General features: G+C 39.8%; 1 protein-coding gene across 3 annotated transcripts in view; it reads right to left on the bottom strand.

Annotated features, from left to right (window-relative positions):
* The window catches only part of RAB3IP (RAB3A interacting protein), a 32,824-nt gene extending 25,108 nt beyond the window's left edge, over positions 1–7,716 (bottom strand). For 2 of the 3 annotated variants that reach the window (XM_054277138.1, XM_054277154.1), the window contains exon 1: positions 7,664–7,716. The gene's annotated coding sequence lies outside the window, so the exon portion shown is untranslated. Of the gene's footprint in view, positions 1–1,463; positions 1,528–7,663 lie in introns of those variants that run through there. The other variant, XM_054277146.1, reaches the window with a different exon arrangement.
* Between the last annotated feature and the right edge of the window lie 5,286 nt (positions 7,717–13,002).

The raw sequence follows: 13,002 nt of genomic DNA, 5'->3' as shown, positions 1-13,002 counted from the left end.
GATCTTTGAACAGTTAACTGAAATGACAGACTTTGCTGATAAGATTTCTCATGAAGTATGATGGTATATATTTCATACATCCCATGATTAAGTGAACAGACAATTGTGAACAAGTATACCAAAAATATATTATAGGTTAAAAGTACTATGAATTGGCAATTCCACTGACAATCTTTCAATTTATTTTTTAATTACTATGGTTTTCATAAAATCAACATAAAACATGTACAACACATGATTTTTACAAGTCCTTCTTCCCAGAAATTTCTCAGAGATTACAAAAATCTTTGCATAATTCAAAACTGTATGTTGGAAGGAGTATGAAGAAATTTGTGAAGGAATTACTTAGCACTGATTATTCACTGCAAAAAAACTCCACCCTTTCCACGTTGCATAAATACAGAAGACAGAAAGTGCTCAAAAAGTTATCTAATGTGCAAAAAAAATCTAAACAAAATAATACATATTTTACAGAGAAAGTTGCCTGGATCCTACACTTGAAAAGACAAGGCTGGAAGAAGAAAGACAATGGTCATAACCATGAAGAGAGGATGCCGTCACCTTACATGTACATCCACTTCCTTAGCTACTTCACAACACACACAGGAAGACATCAAGAACAGAACCCCAAAATTACATATGAAGTAAAGTTTTAGTTAAATTAAGACTTTCTGGTCACCATAAACACAAAGAACACCACTCAAAACTGTTCTGCATCTCAAGGATTGTGGTGTGTATACACCAGTGTGAAACACAGAGCTTTGCCACATCAGCAGGTACATGTGGGAGAAATTCAACCATTCAGACAGCAAGAATATGTTAATTGCTCAAAAAAAAGGAAAGGTAAAAAATAAAAGAAAAAATTCACCCCCCTCTAAGAAACTTAAGAGACAAAAAGGACCCTACATGAACAAAAAGGAATGGTTTTGTTTCGGGCTCCTTTTCTGCAGAAAACTTTATGCAGAAATTTTTTTTATTTTGAACTATCAAGAGCAGTTGCACAAATATGATTTACGCAGAAAAACACTTTGTGCTTTGAAGCTTTCCTATAACAGACATTAAAAGCATATTTTTGAGTAACTTTGGCAAATATTGCTGTTTGTTTCCCCTACAGTTCTTAACTATTAGAAGCTATGCTCTATATGATGATAAAGCCTGTTAAGAAGACAAATTAAAATGAAGCAACTGACACAGCTACAGGACATTTCTTCAAAGTTTAATTTCAAGAATGTTTTCAGCTCTACAATGCAATTATTACATAATTGTTTACATTTAATAAACTAAAATACTTTATAGTTCATCACACCAGCTGAAAAATATCCAAGTCGCAGATCTCAAAGTCAGGGTCACATCTACACAAACATCAGCAGATGCGACCCTGACTTTGAGATGTTCCCACCACTGTCCTCTTCTTTAACCAAGCCAGCCACACCCAGCACCACTATACTGGCAACAATACCAACCTGCCACTTAAAATTCTCAATTTTTTGATTCCAGTCTTCACAAAAGACACAGGCTCTGAACATGGATGTGGAAGGGCTGTCTGGATGCCTTGTCTTTTCCACAGCACCTAGGAAAGTGCACCCAAATCCACAAAACAGAAGCAGAAACTGAGACCCACCTGAGACTAAAACAGCAACACACTTTTGCCACATACTCCCTGCTGTTGACTAGTTTCTATTTCAAGTTTGAAAGATGTTAGTCATTGCTAGTTATTCTTAAAACTCACAGTCTGCCTTGATATTCAGTAGAGATATCATGGAACTTCATATCACCACTGGCTGAACTTTGCTATGCAAGGCTTTTTTCAAAAACCTTTTTTTTTAAAAATACCACTTAGCCTTTTCAAAGAATAAAAAAAGGCTCAAGAAAAGCTTATTTATTGTTTTTTCATTTATTTTACTGTTTCTGTACAAATATTAAGGCTGTCTGTTTGGAGCAAATACTTTACACAGAATAAGCAACAGGTTAAAAGACGCACCATTCCATATACCTGGGATAACTGACACAAATTTGTCTGTATTCTGAAGCACAGAAGGACATGCTGGCTCACATAAAGAAAAAAACAATTGAAAGCCTACTTATTATCTTTCAAATATTCAAATGCACTTCTAACTGTCCCTCTGGACCATCACATCAATTTACCCTGACAAAATAAACTCAGGGGATGGATGGGAGGAATCTATCCTACCTACATGGTCCCACTCCTCTGAGAAATGTTCCACTCAGTTCTTTTTTTACGGCTTTTCCACCTCATCTGTCTGTATCCTGCAGTATTTTTAACAGTAAAAAAAAAAAAAAAAGAGCCCAAACCTAAAAGATTAGGATATTTACAAGACTATCACTTAGCTTATACATTAAATATTGACCTCAGCCTAAGCAGTAAATAAATCCATGCATAACTTCTCAGCCATCCAAAAACAAGCTCTTTCTGATACAGGAAGTTTTAAAAGTTATATAAGTTATTCCTGGAAGAGCTGAAAATAAAGTCCTTCAGCTATATTTTTCCCATAGCCTGTCAAATGGGCATTCATAAGCAAACCATCTGTGTAAAACACTTTCCAGTCACAACTTTTTTCTTTCCTATGATTACTTCTCACTAGGCAGAAGCTGGGTACACCACCCAGACAAGAGAAAGGAGCCCCAATTAAGTATCTCAGTTTCAAGACTCACCAACGCCATAATGAAGACACGTTACACATTCATGAAACCAAACATAGATGCAAAAAGAATCATATTTTCATTTTAATTAACTTGGTTTGAGAGTCTTTGTTAACAGAACAGCATTCTTTGAATGTGGTTGTAAAACTAAAAGCTCTCTCTTGGGAAAGAACTTTTCAAAGCAGTGGTAACCAAAAGGAGAAGAATTAAAAATGTACATTAAATTTCAGTGTCATTAAAGATCAGAGGCTTCCTAGAGGCTTGCAGGAAGGATTCATGTTATTGACTACAGCCTTGCTGTGAAGGAACACGAAGCAAATGGTAAGCTGAGAGCTTCACTAGGAGCCAAGCTGACTGTGTGCAAAAAAACCACACACTGTTGACACAGCACTCCTTAGTAGTAATTCTGCTACTGTGAACAAAAGCTGATATTCTGACATTTCAGGGCAGGACACATGTTAAATAAAATAATTAATTTTCTTAGTAATTCTTCTACTACATTAATATAAGGTGAAGGCTTGGAATCACATTAGTGCCTACCAAATATGATTATTTTTTTCTAAGGTGATACTATGCAATTAGCATCACATAAAAATGTCAAGTACTGTAATAAATCAGGATGAAACAACAAAATAATTCATTTCCTTATGCTTTCATCTGGAAATAATGCAAATTTGGAGGGAGCTGACAAATGTCACTTTTTATTACCTCTTCACTGCCACACCTGCACTGCTGACGAACCACAGCTTCATGAGGAAACTATGCTCATATCTGTTAGTTTGTCTAATAGTAACTAAAATGTACTACAAAGAAACCAGTTCAACAACAGTTGGTTTAACACTTCCTAAAGCTTCTAACAGAAATTGAGAAACACAAACATTTTTAACAGCAGTCAAATCATAATACTTAATTTTTTCTGTTTTAACTCTAAGAGAGGTTTAACTTCTTGTCTGAACCAAAGCACTCAATAACTAAATACTAAAAAGCCTCCTGAAAGGCAGTAATTTATTAAGGTTTGTTTCCTTTTGAAAAAAAATTGTTGAAAATCACCTACCACAAACTCTGGAGTTTGTCTTTCATAGATTGCTTTTGAATACCAGACACTTCGAAGATAACAACTCTGAACAATCTCCTGACCGCTATAGTGCATTTAAAAGCAATGCCAACACCAAACATTTCACACATCAGTAATCTCATTTTCAGCTTTAACAGTAAAAGAGTACAATCATAACAGAATGGCTACCTGCTCGAGTAGGAAGAAAAAAAAAAACCCTAAAGGAAAAAGTTAACACCTCTAAACATTTACACCAAGAGCAAATTCTAGTTAGTATTCATCAAAAGAATGTGCCCATTAGCCAGTGTGGTTTAACCTCCCCGCAGCAGGCCTTTAGTATGGAACTGAGTCTCAAAGACTTCATTTATTACACTCCAACACCTGCTTCAGCTGATCTGAGAGGGGTCTGGAAAGTGGATTTTTCCTCAAAACAACTGCCATTAGCCCACCACTGAGCCTGCATTCTTCTCAGTCAGTTTAGGGGGAAAAATTTTGAAATATGTAGCATTACCAAGCCTGGAATGTAATATGTTTTAAACTCTAAAGAACTCAGTAGGGAATTAAAAACAGTGGATTAATGAACACCTTTTAAAGAAACAGTTCAGTTAAGTACTGCTACTTCAAATCTATCAGATGCAAATAGGTGGTTTCAAATTTAAATTGCTGTAAGACATCTACGGGCAATAATTTCAAGTTCAAAACTAATTCAATTACATCTATCCGGTATAAGAAATTCCAGAGAGTTGGACACAGGAAAAAGTGTGGGAGATTTTCTTCCTAAACTGTTTTGTATTTAAGCTTAGCCAGAGATTTCAAGTAAGTTTAAATACCATTATCAATGCCAGTTGGTTGCATGAACACAATTCAAGATTTGGCATAGGAATTCCTTTAAGGTTTGCAAAAAATAAATTCCCAGTCCTAAAATCTTGCAATTGTGACAGAAATTTCTTCTCCAGGAACCCAAAACAAAGCTTTTTCTTTTATTTGGTTTTTTTGAGCTGGTAAGATATGAGAGAAAAGAAAGCACTGGACTATTCCAGTCTTTACATATTCTACTTTTATTTTATTTTCAAGTGACCCCACACTATGCATTTACCAACAAATGATAAAATAGGCAAGACAGTAAATGGAAGGTAAGGTGTAAGTTCAGCAAGTTTACAGAATGTAACAGCTAGCAGAAACACACTTGGTTTAATGTGAGAATATTTTTCTACTGCATTCCCTCTACTGTTGCCATAGAATACTATGTGGGTCTCACTTTATGCATTGAAAACACTATTTTGCACTGTTTTAAAAGAAACACACTCTACTTGATAGCAGGATTTTATGAAGTTACAAGGATTTTTGTTGTGATGAACTGATGATTAAAAAAATCTCATTCAAAAACTTTTTTTTAGGTGTATCTTCAACTAGAAAATTAGAGGTACAGACAGCAAGTGTCTCTCTTACAGAAACCAGCAGCACACAAGATTCAATGACCTATATTTATGAAGTGCTTGTGAAACTTATAAATAAACATGGTTGAGAGGCTGGGAGATAGTACACCTCTTACTAGAGTGAAAAGCCAGTGCTTTGCAAAGGCAAAGAATACCACGAACTTTCATTGTAAACAAACATTCAAAGAATGTTGTTCTGTTAACAGAGAGTCTCAAACCAAGTTAATTAAAATGAAAATATCATTCTCTTTGCAGTTCCTGTTCTTTTTAAAGCTGAGCCTTGTTCTGCCTTATCTTGGAAACAATTTCACAAGCCCATCTCAGGTTTAAACCTGATCACAATGACTGTAGTGTCATTCTTGCCAAGACTTGGACCTAAAGATCCTCTCGTTTTCAGTTAACACTGAAAATATTCAGTAAGTAAACTTGAACTTCAGCAAAATTACCATGAATTTCCTGACATTGTACCTGCAAATGCATTTAAAGAAATATTTTCTTAATTTATTAAAAAATGTTTAGTGGATTAGTGCTAATAAAGTCTCTAATACAAGTCTTGACAGGTTACAGTAAGACAATATTTTACATGGCATATTAAAAAGGGTCTTAAAAATAAAAATCCAAAGTACACATCTCCTTTCTGAGAAAATCCATAAACCTAAGTGGAACAGTGAGTGACCATCTCATTTGGTATTTTACATGAATTTTTAAACCAAATCAATAACAGCTATGAAGAAAGCTGCAGTCTATAATCAAAATGCTTCTTGTGACTGTTCTGTTCTCCTATGGAAAAAAAATTGTCCTTTTAAATATAGCATAACAAAATGGATATTCCAGTCGCAGCTGTGAGGTGCACTCCCATTTGTTATTTATTAAAAGCATAATGAGAACAGTAAATTATTTATCCTTCTTTGCTCACTAGGTAACACTAACCAAGCACAACGGATGAATGACTGCCAAGAGACAAATACAGAAGGCCAAACTTTAACCCTTCCAAAAACTCATTTAACAGATCTATAATAGAAACAACAATAAAAATATTAAAGCAACTAGATTTCAGGTTTTGCCCTACAGTGAGGAATACAAATATTTGAACAGATGGTAGCTGCCAATACAGACTTCTAGTCTGAATAACCTTACATCTGCTTCAAAAGAGAAGCTGATAATTTCAGTTATAGCAAGTCTATACAAGAATAATTATTTTATCTATTTAGACAACTATTTTTGAGACTTCCTAAGAACATGCTTAAAAAGGAATGCAGCAAACAAAGCAACCAACATAACACTTAGTATATTATCTGCAAACAAAACAGACCACACTTTCAAACTCATGAAAACACTGTAGCTTTTTGTCAGCAAGACAAACTCTGACAGTATCACTAAAGCTTGGTCACTGTGTTCTCTTACTTCCAAAGCCCTGCGACCCTCGGGGAATTACTGGAGCATCAGCACTCTGGCAGCACAAATTTCTGCACAGCTCATCGCTTGAAGTCAACTTGGACCAAAATTTACTTTCTGAGCCTTACTATCCAACTCAACTACATTAGAAATTAAGGCAAAGTCAAACATGCTACCTAACTACTTCAGCTTACAAGACCAGTTATCGGCGACTTAAGTACGGCCCTCAAAATCGCTCGACAAACCATAAAGAAAACAACAAAAGCTACAGGCGAGCGCAGCCCCCCTGCCCCACAGCGCAGAACGCCGCTCCGCTCCCTGCCCAGGCTGCTCTGGCACCCCTCGAGGGGGGCGAAACCTGCGAACCGCAAAAGGGGCCCTGCCCGGCCCTGCCCCGCTTCTCTCTCTGCCCCTTTCGGCGCTCTCCCCGATCCGCACCTGCCGCCCCGCCGGCCGAGAGCTGTGGCGGCGGAGGCGAAGCGTTCAGCGTTCGGCACCAGCTCAGCTTCTCCCCGCATCCCTCCTGCGCTCGCCTCGGTCACCGCCGCCGGGCCGCCCTTCCCCTCGGGCCCCGCACAGGCGCGACCCGGGGAGCCCGGCAGCTGCTCCGACCCGCCGGCCCCGGGTACGCCACGGCTCTTTGTCCGCCGCCGCTGCCACCCCAGGAGCAGGTGCTCCCGGCACTTCCCGGGGAGATCCCTGGGAAGTACTTTTGCCCAGTTTTGCCTTCGACCGCGGCTGGACTCGGGGACAAGCGCATCCCTGCCACCGACAGCCCCTTCCGCGCCCACGCAAGCCCCGACGGATCCGGGGACGCCCTCCCGCCGCAGACGGGCGCAGCGGCATGGCCCGGGCCGTCACCCGTCCCCACGTTCTTCCGGGCAGAGTCCCACAGCCGCCACAGCCAGCCCGCGCCCGGGCACGGCGCCCCGGCTAGGAGCAGCGCTCCCGGCGGCGCCTGCTCCGCCCGCCTGGCCACAGGCTCCCGGAGACGCGTCGGCGGGCAGGTGCAGCACTACGAGCGGGGAGCCACAGCCCGGGCAGCCACCCCACGCTCCCACTGGCGGAGCCGGAGCCGGGGCTGGGGCCGGGGCCGCGCAGCCCCCGCCGCACGTACCTGCCGAGCCTCGAGAGAGGAGCGACCGCCGCCGCCGCCGCGTCCCCCCAGCCGACCTGCGGGGCCGGGCCGCGCATGCGCGGCGCGGCGCAGCGCCCGCAGCGGGGCGGGGGGGGGGGCAGGTGTGCGCGGCCCCGCTGCCGCCCCCTAGCGGCGGGGCGGGGGTGACGGAACGGGGGTGAGCTCCGTGAGGGGAGCGGGGCGGGGGCAGAGAGCGAAGGGCCCGGGCCGCGGGGCCTCCGCTCCTCACCGCGCCCCAGAGTTAAACACTGGAACATCGCTGCTCCTCAGGGACAGGCGAGCACACGACTGTCAGACTCTGAGTGTTCTGTTGCCCCGAAAAACACAAGGAAGTTAATAATTCTGTGTTTGATGGTATGCAGCAACAAAGGCACGGGATTACACAACTGAAAATGAGAAAATGAAAAATATGCCAGGTGGTTATCCAGCAATTTTCATTCATGGGGCATGCTCTGCTCCAAATCCGTTTCCAAGCCTCTCTAATGTATTTATAATTCCATAATTAAAGACTGAACTGTACACACAAAATTTCTGAAATTAGGCCATGTATAGAGCTATAAAAGGCCTCACTTGCTAGGGAGAGGTGTTTTTCCAGCCCCAGCAGTTTGATTAAGAGCAATTACTGCTATGCCTCACCTGGGCTCGCCTCAAGCTGTCCCCATTGCCACCCTGACACAAGCATGGTACTTAGCGCACTTAAAGTCCTGGTCTGTACTGTTCTGTTTGTCCTGTGTCTTAGAGGTGATAGACAAATGTTATAAAGCTGCTATAAATAAGACTCCATTTCACTGTCTGATTACAGTGCCAAAAATGACAGCAGTATTAGCTGGACCATGTACTTTCCTTGCTTTTAGTGCAGCTGAACTGAATTGTGCGCTGCATGGTGAGGAACTTGAGCAAAAACTAAGGTAAACAAGACCTTGTCCCATTCTTCAGTTAAGGAATCTAGGCCGCATTCCGGTCAATAATTGAAACTTTAATTATCTTGACAGCTTTCCACTGAATGTGAAAGAATCCTGCTTGACCAGTCCTGCAGGATATAGCCACAGACAAATAATGTTCTCTGTGGCACATTCCTCATGGCATCCACCAAGAAAAAAGTTCATTGAGAACAAAAGATTATGACAAAGGTGATGTCCAAAGGCAAATGTATCAATGCCATTCCTCATAAAGTAAAAATACAGCACCTATAAATACTCATATCTTCTAAATTATTTTCCAGTATGTAAATCTACATGGACTACAATGGGGCTCAGGCACAAAAATGGCTACAGAAAGTCTTCATCTATACCTTTTCTGGAAGTAATCTGAAAACCAAGAAACCAAAGTGCCAGAAGTGGAATATTCAAACAGCAGTATAACTTAAAGTTTGTTATAAAACCCCAGAAGAGCAGAGCTGTTCAGTATAAGGACCTTGAACTTTAAATTATTTAATTTGCAAATATTGACATGAGGTAGAATCCAGGCAGTGCTGTCAGAATACAGGTTTGACAAATTAGAAGACTCATCAGAAATTTATTAAAAACACTATTGCAAAAGAGAGACAAGTGGAATCATAAGTTGAAAACAACATATTAAGACATAATAAACCAACAAGAGTCTATAATTAGGATCTGTAATCCTATAGTTCTTAATCCTGTACAATGACTGTGCTTGGCATGACAGTCTGCTGTCTTAACCAGATTAGACATCTTGCATTTCAAGAAATAAAAGCAATACAGTTCCAAAGACATTTAACTGCTAAAATTAATCACCAACACATTTATTTTGTCAAAGTACTCCTGAATTTTGCTGTAATACTTTAAAGAGTCAGGCAGCAACAAACCACAGAAAACATAATTTACATGGTTAAAATTAAAAGCTAAAATAAATTGAATAAATAAATTGAATTAAATCCAGAGTCATAAATAAGAGAAGGAGTCTTTTGTGTGGGGCTGGGGGAAGAGAAAAAGATATTTTAAAAGAGTATTTTTATGCAGCCCTTTGCTCCTTCCTGAGCTGCACATCAGTGTCAGGGCAGAGCTGCTCCTCCAGGCATCATGAACTGAGAGCCAAGGTCACCAATGAGGGCACAGCCAAGGGCAGAGCCAGGTGGCTTTGCCATACGCCAGTGACCATCACCCAAGGTGAGATGTCAAATCAAGCCCAGGACGCATTCAGGAAGTCTTGTCAGGAAAAGCAGGAGGCAGTACTGCAGACATGTGTGACCTGTGTGCAGACCTCCACCTGTAGTGTAGGTCCGAGGCTCATCCAAGGAAGAATCATCTAAGACTCACACAAGACAGTATGGTTTGGCTGTTTGTTTTGAGCTCCATATTGTGGTCAAATGCCCCAGATCAGAAATTCCCATTCTCCAGCTAGATAGAACGGCTGGAGCAATGTATATACTAAAAACTGAGTCTTGACTGAGTCTTGTGTAGATTCTCTCCAGTCGTACTAATGGAAGGTGTGATAAAAATCACTGCAAACAGTTCCTGCACTGCACAGAGTCCTCCTGAGCTGCAGCTCTGTCTGTCAATGTCTTCTGTCACATTTGAACCATCTGGGAGACTCTATCTTCAAATGTGGTTGTTTCCTTTACTAATAGTTACAGTCCACTCATCCTAAGAAATCTGTTTCAGGGAGGAGAAAACAGAAGAGACAGGGCTCTCTGTTGAAGGCCAGGATTGCTGCAGGAGTTCAGAAAAAACAAGTGTGTAGTTTTTCTTTGATCTGAATTTAGTTAAAGTTTCTCATCTCCACACAGAAGCACAAATGCCAGCTAATGTAATTTTTCCCCCTACAAGTTGGGATGAGTTAAAGAAAGAGATAGTTGTTCTCTTTGTAGAAGATGTTTAAGTGTTTAGTAGGGGAGGATGTCCCAGCAATGTCATGGATAAATAAAACAAATAAAATTTGAAATTTCACTTTCTACTTGCCTATAGTACTTCTTACTTGTTTATTTTATTACTTTTTTAATATTGAATGAACTGTACTTATTAACTGTACTTATTTTTTGTCAAGATGTTACAAAACAATAAACTCAAGAAAGGCAAAGGATAAATGTATTAATAGCAGTCACACATGCATTGAAACCCCATAGTACAATGAAAAAAAAACCCAAAGAATGGTCCACTATATACAAAAAAAGGTACAGAGACTGTAAGTCTAACCTATTTTAGAAATTCTCCCCCCATTTCTACTAGCTCAGCTGAACCAGTGCTAGCCGTGCTGGAAACTGTAGTTCCCCACTCAGGCATACTTCTTCAGTGTTTAGCTAACCATTTTGAAAGCAAATCCAAATGGTACATTAGCATAAATAAGGTTTCAGCTTATTGGAGCTCTAAAACTTCTCTTTATGCTGCCCTTCCTGTCCAACTAACAAAACGTTAAAACTGGTGAGATCTGTGTTATTTTACAAATCTACCCACTAAAAAAAGGCCCAGAATAACAGAAAACAAGCAGGATTGATATTAACTGCTCCTGAAGCTCTTTCCCAAAACTTCCAATGGTGAAAGACAGAACAGCCTCCCTAAGCAGTACATTCCAGTGCACAACTAACCTTGGAGTTACAAGTATCTTCCAAAGTCTAACCTCATCTCCTGTGCTGCAGTATAGAGGATGTAACGAGCTTATCTCAGTGAATACAGGAAGCAGAATTCAGGGCATTTGATAGTATCACTTATATCCTCAGTTTCACCAAAGAATAAACAATTATTTTAATCTTTCCTCGAAGGTGATGTTTTTTAGACCTCCAATTATTTTTATTGTTCTTGCTGGGTATCTTCCTGTGGGTCTTTATCAGAACAGTGCTCAATTCCAGGCACAGCACTCCCGCTGGGGTCTGATGAGCACTGACTTCAAGATATCACACATCTGCTTATACATCCCACCAAAGATCCTTTGTTTTTTCTCTTCTGGCAGGAGAACACTGCTTAACCAGGTCTTCTCCAGCTTGTGTATAACCTCACTAGTGAATTTTCTTCTATGTCCATTGATTCTTACTGAATTCTAATCTTGTTCTGAAAAAAGTTTAAGATCTTTCACGTCTTGCAGATTTGATGATAAGTGCACTGTCTATTCCATCAGCCAAGTCATTAAATAAAATACTGCATGTTATCAGCTCCAGAATGATCCTCTGAGCTGAGATGCTCCTCTTGAAAAATTGACCTTCTAAAAACATGGTTTGAGCAGGGTTTTCATACCCATCTTGTAATTTTTTTACAGTAGTTTATGCTGGACAGCATGCCTCTCCCTTTCTTATGAGATGTCACAGGAGGGAATTTCAAAAGCCTTAGCAAACTCTGTCTGTATCACATATATTGATTCTTTCCTATTTGTCTTCAAATGATGTGCTCAAATCATGCAAGAAATATGTTGCAGCATCAAAACCTCAAACTGTTTATAGTCTTCACCCCTGTTACCAATGTTATCACCTCTGTTGTCCATGCACTAAATTAATGTAGAAACAAGAACTTAAAATTACACATAAAAAGGAAATACTCATTAAAGCTCTGTATTCATTAATTGAAAGTCAAGGCTTGAATACTAAAAAATATTAACTTGGCAAATAAATTCTTTTATACACACCATATATCTATACACAACTGGCAGAATAATAAAACAATGGCACATTCTTTACTGATTAAAAAAAAAAAAACAAACAATGTTAAGGGAATACACAGAAAACAGCCTAACCAAGGAATGTAGAAATTAATAAAAATATTCATTCTTCATTAACTATTAAAATGGCAAGGATTAAAAAGAAATTTCTCCTTCAGGCACGTTAGATTACAATTGCCCACTTTGACTGTAAGACTGATTCTGCAAACAAGCTGCCAAACTAGACAGATTCTACTGTTGAATATGAAATAATAATGCCTCTACATTTTTTTGAAGATGCTTATAAACTTAGCAATACTAAATAGAAGAAACATAACAACTGAAATGGGCTTACCATCTTATGTAAGAACTGACATGTGGCTTCGTTTATCTTTAGAAGCAAGCCAGGGACGGATTCAAAGTGTGATTAAAAATAGTACAACGTGTTCATCCCTAGCTGGAAGACAGCAGAGATACCAAACCTGAACTCAGAAATCAGAAAATAAAAATACAAAATAGATTTTCACATGAAAGTTACCTTTCCAAAAATCCAAACAAACTTTTAGCCCCAACAAACCTGTTGTTAAAACTCAAGAATTCTTTTACTTGATGAGACTCCAAAAACAGCTCCACAAATACTGAAAATAGAAGCAGTGAAAGGCACCAGGGAAGAACTCAGGAATCCTGTGTTTTCTTCACAAGCCTGCTTTGGACCTTGGTACCTTCCCTGTGCTTTA

The sequence above is a fragment of the Melozone crissalis genome, unplaced genomic scaffold, assembly GCF_028551555.1.
Source record: "Melozone crissalis strain CALT ecotype California unplaced genomic scaffold, PUWL_Pcris_2 ptg000004l_1, whole genome shotgun sequence".
Lineage (NCBI taxonomy): Eukaryota > Metazoa > Chordata > Aves > Passeriformes > Passerellidae > Melozone > Melozone crissalis.
Note: the sequence above shows the minus strand (reverse complement) of the source record. Positions and strands in the feature narration are given on the sequence as shown.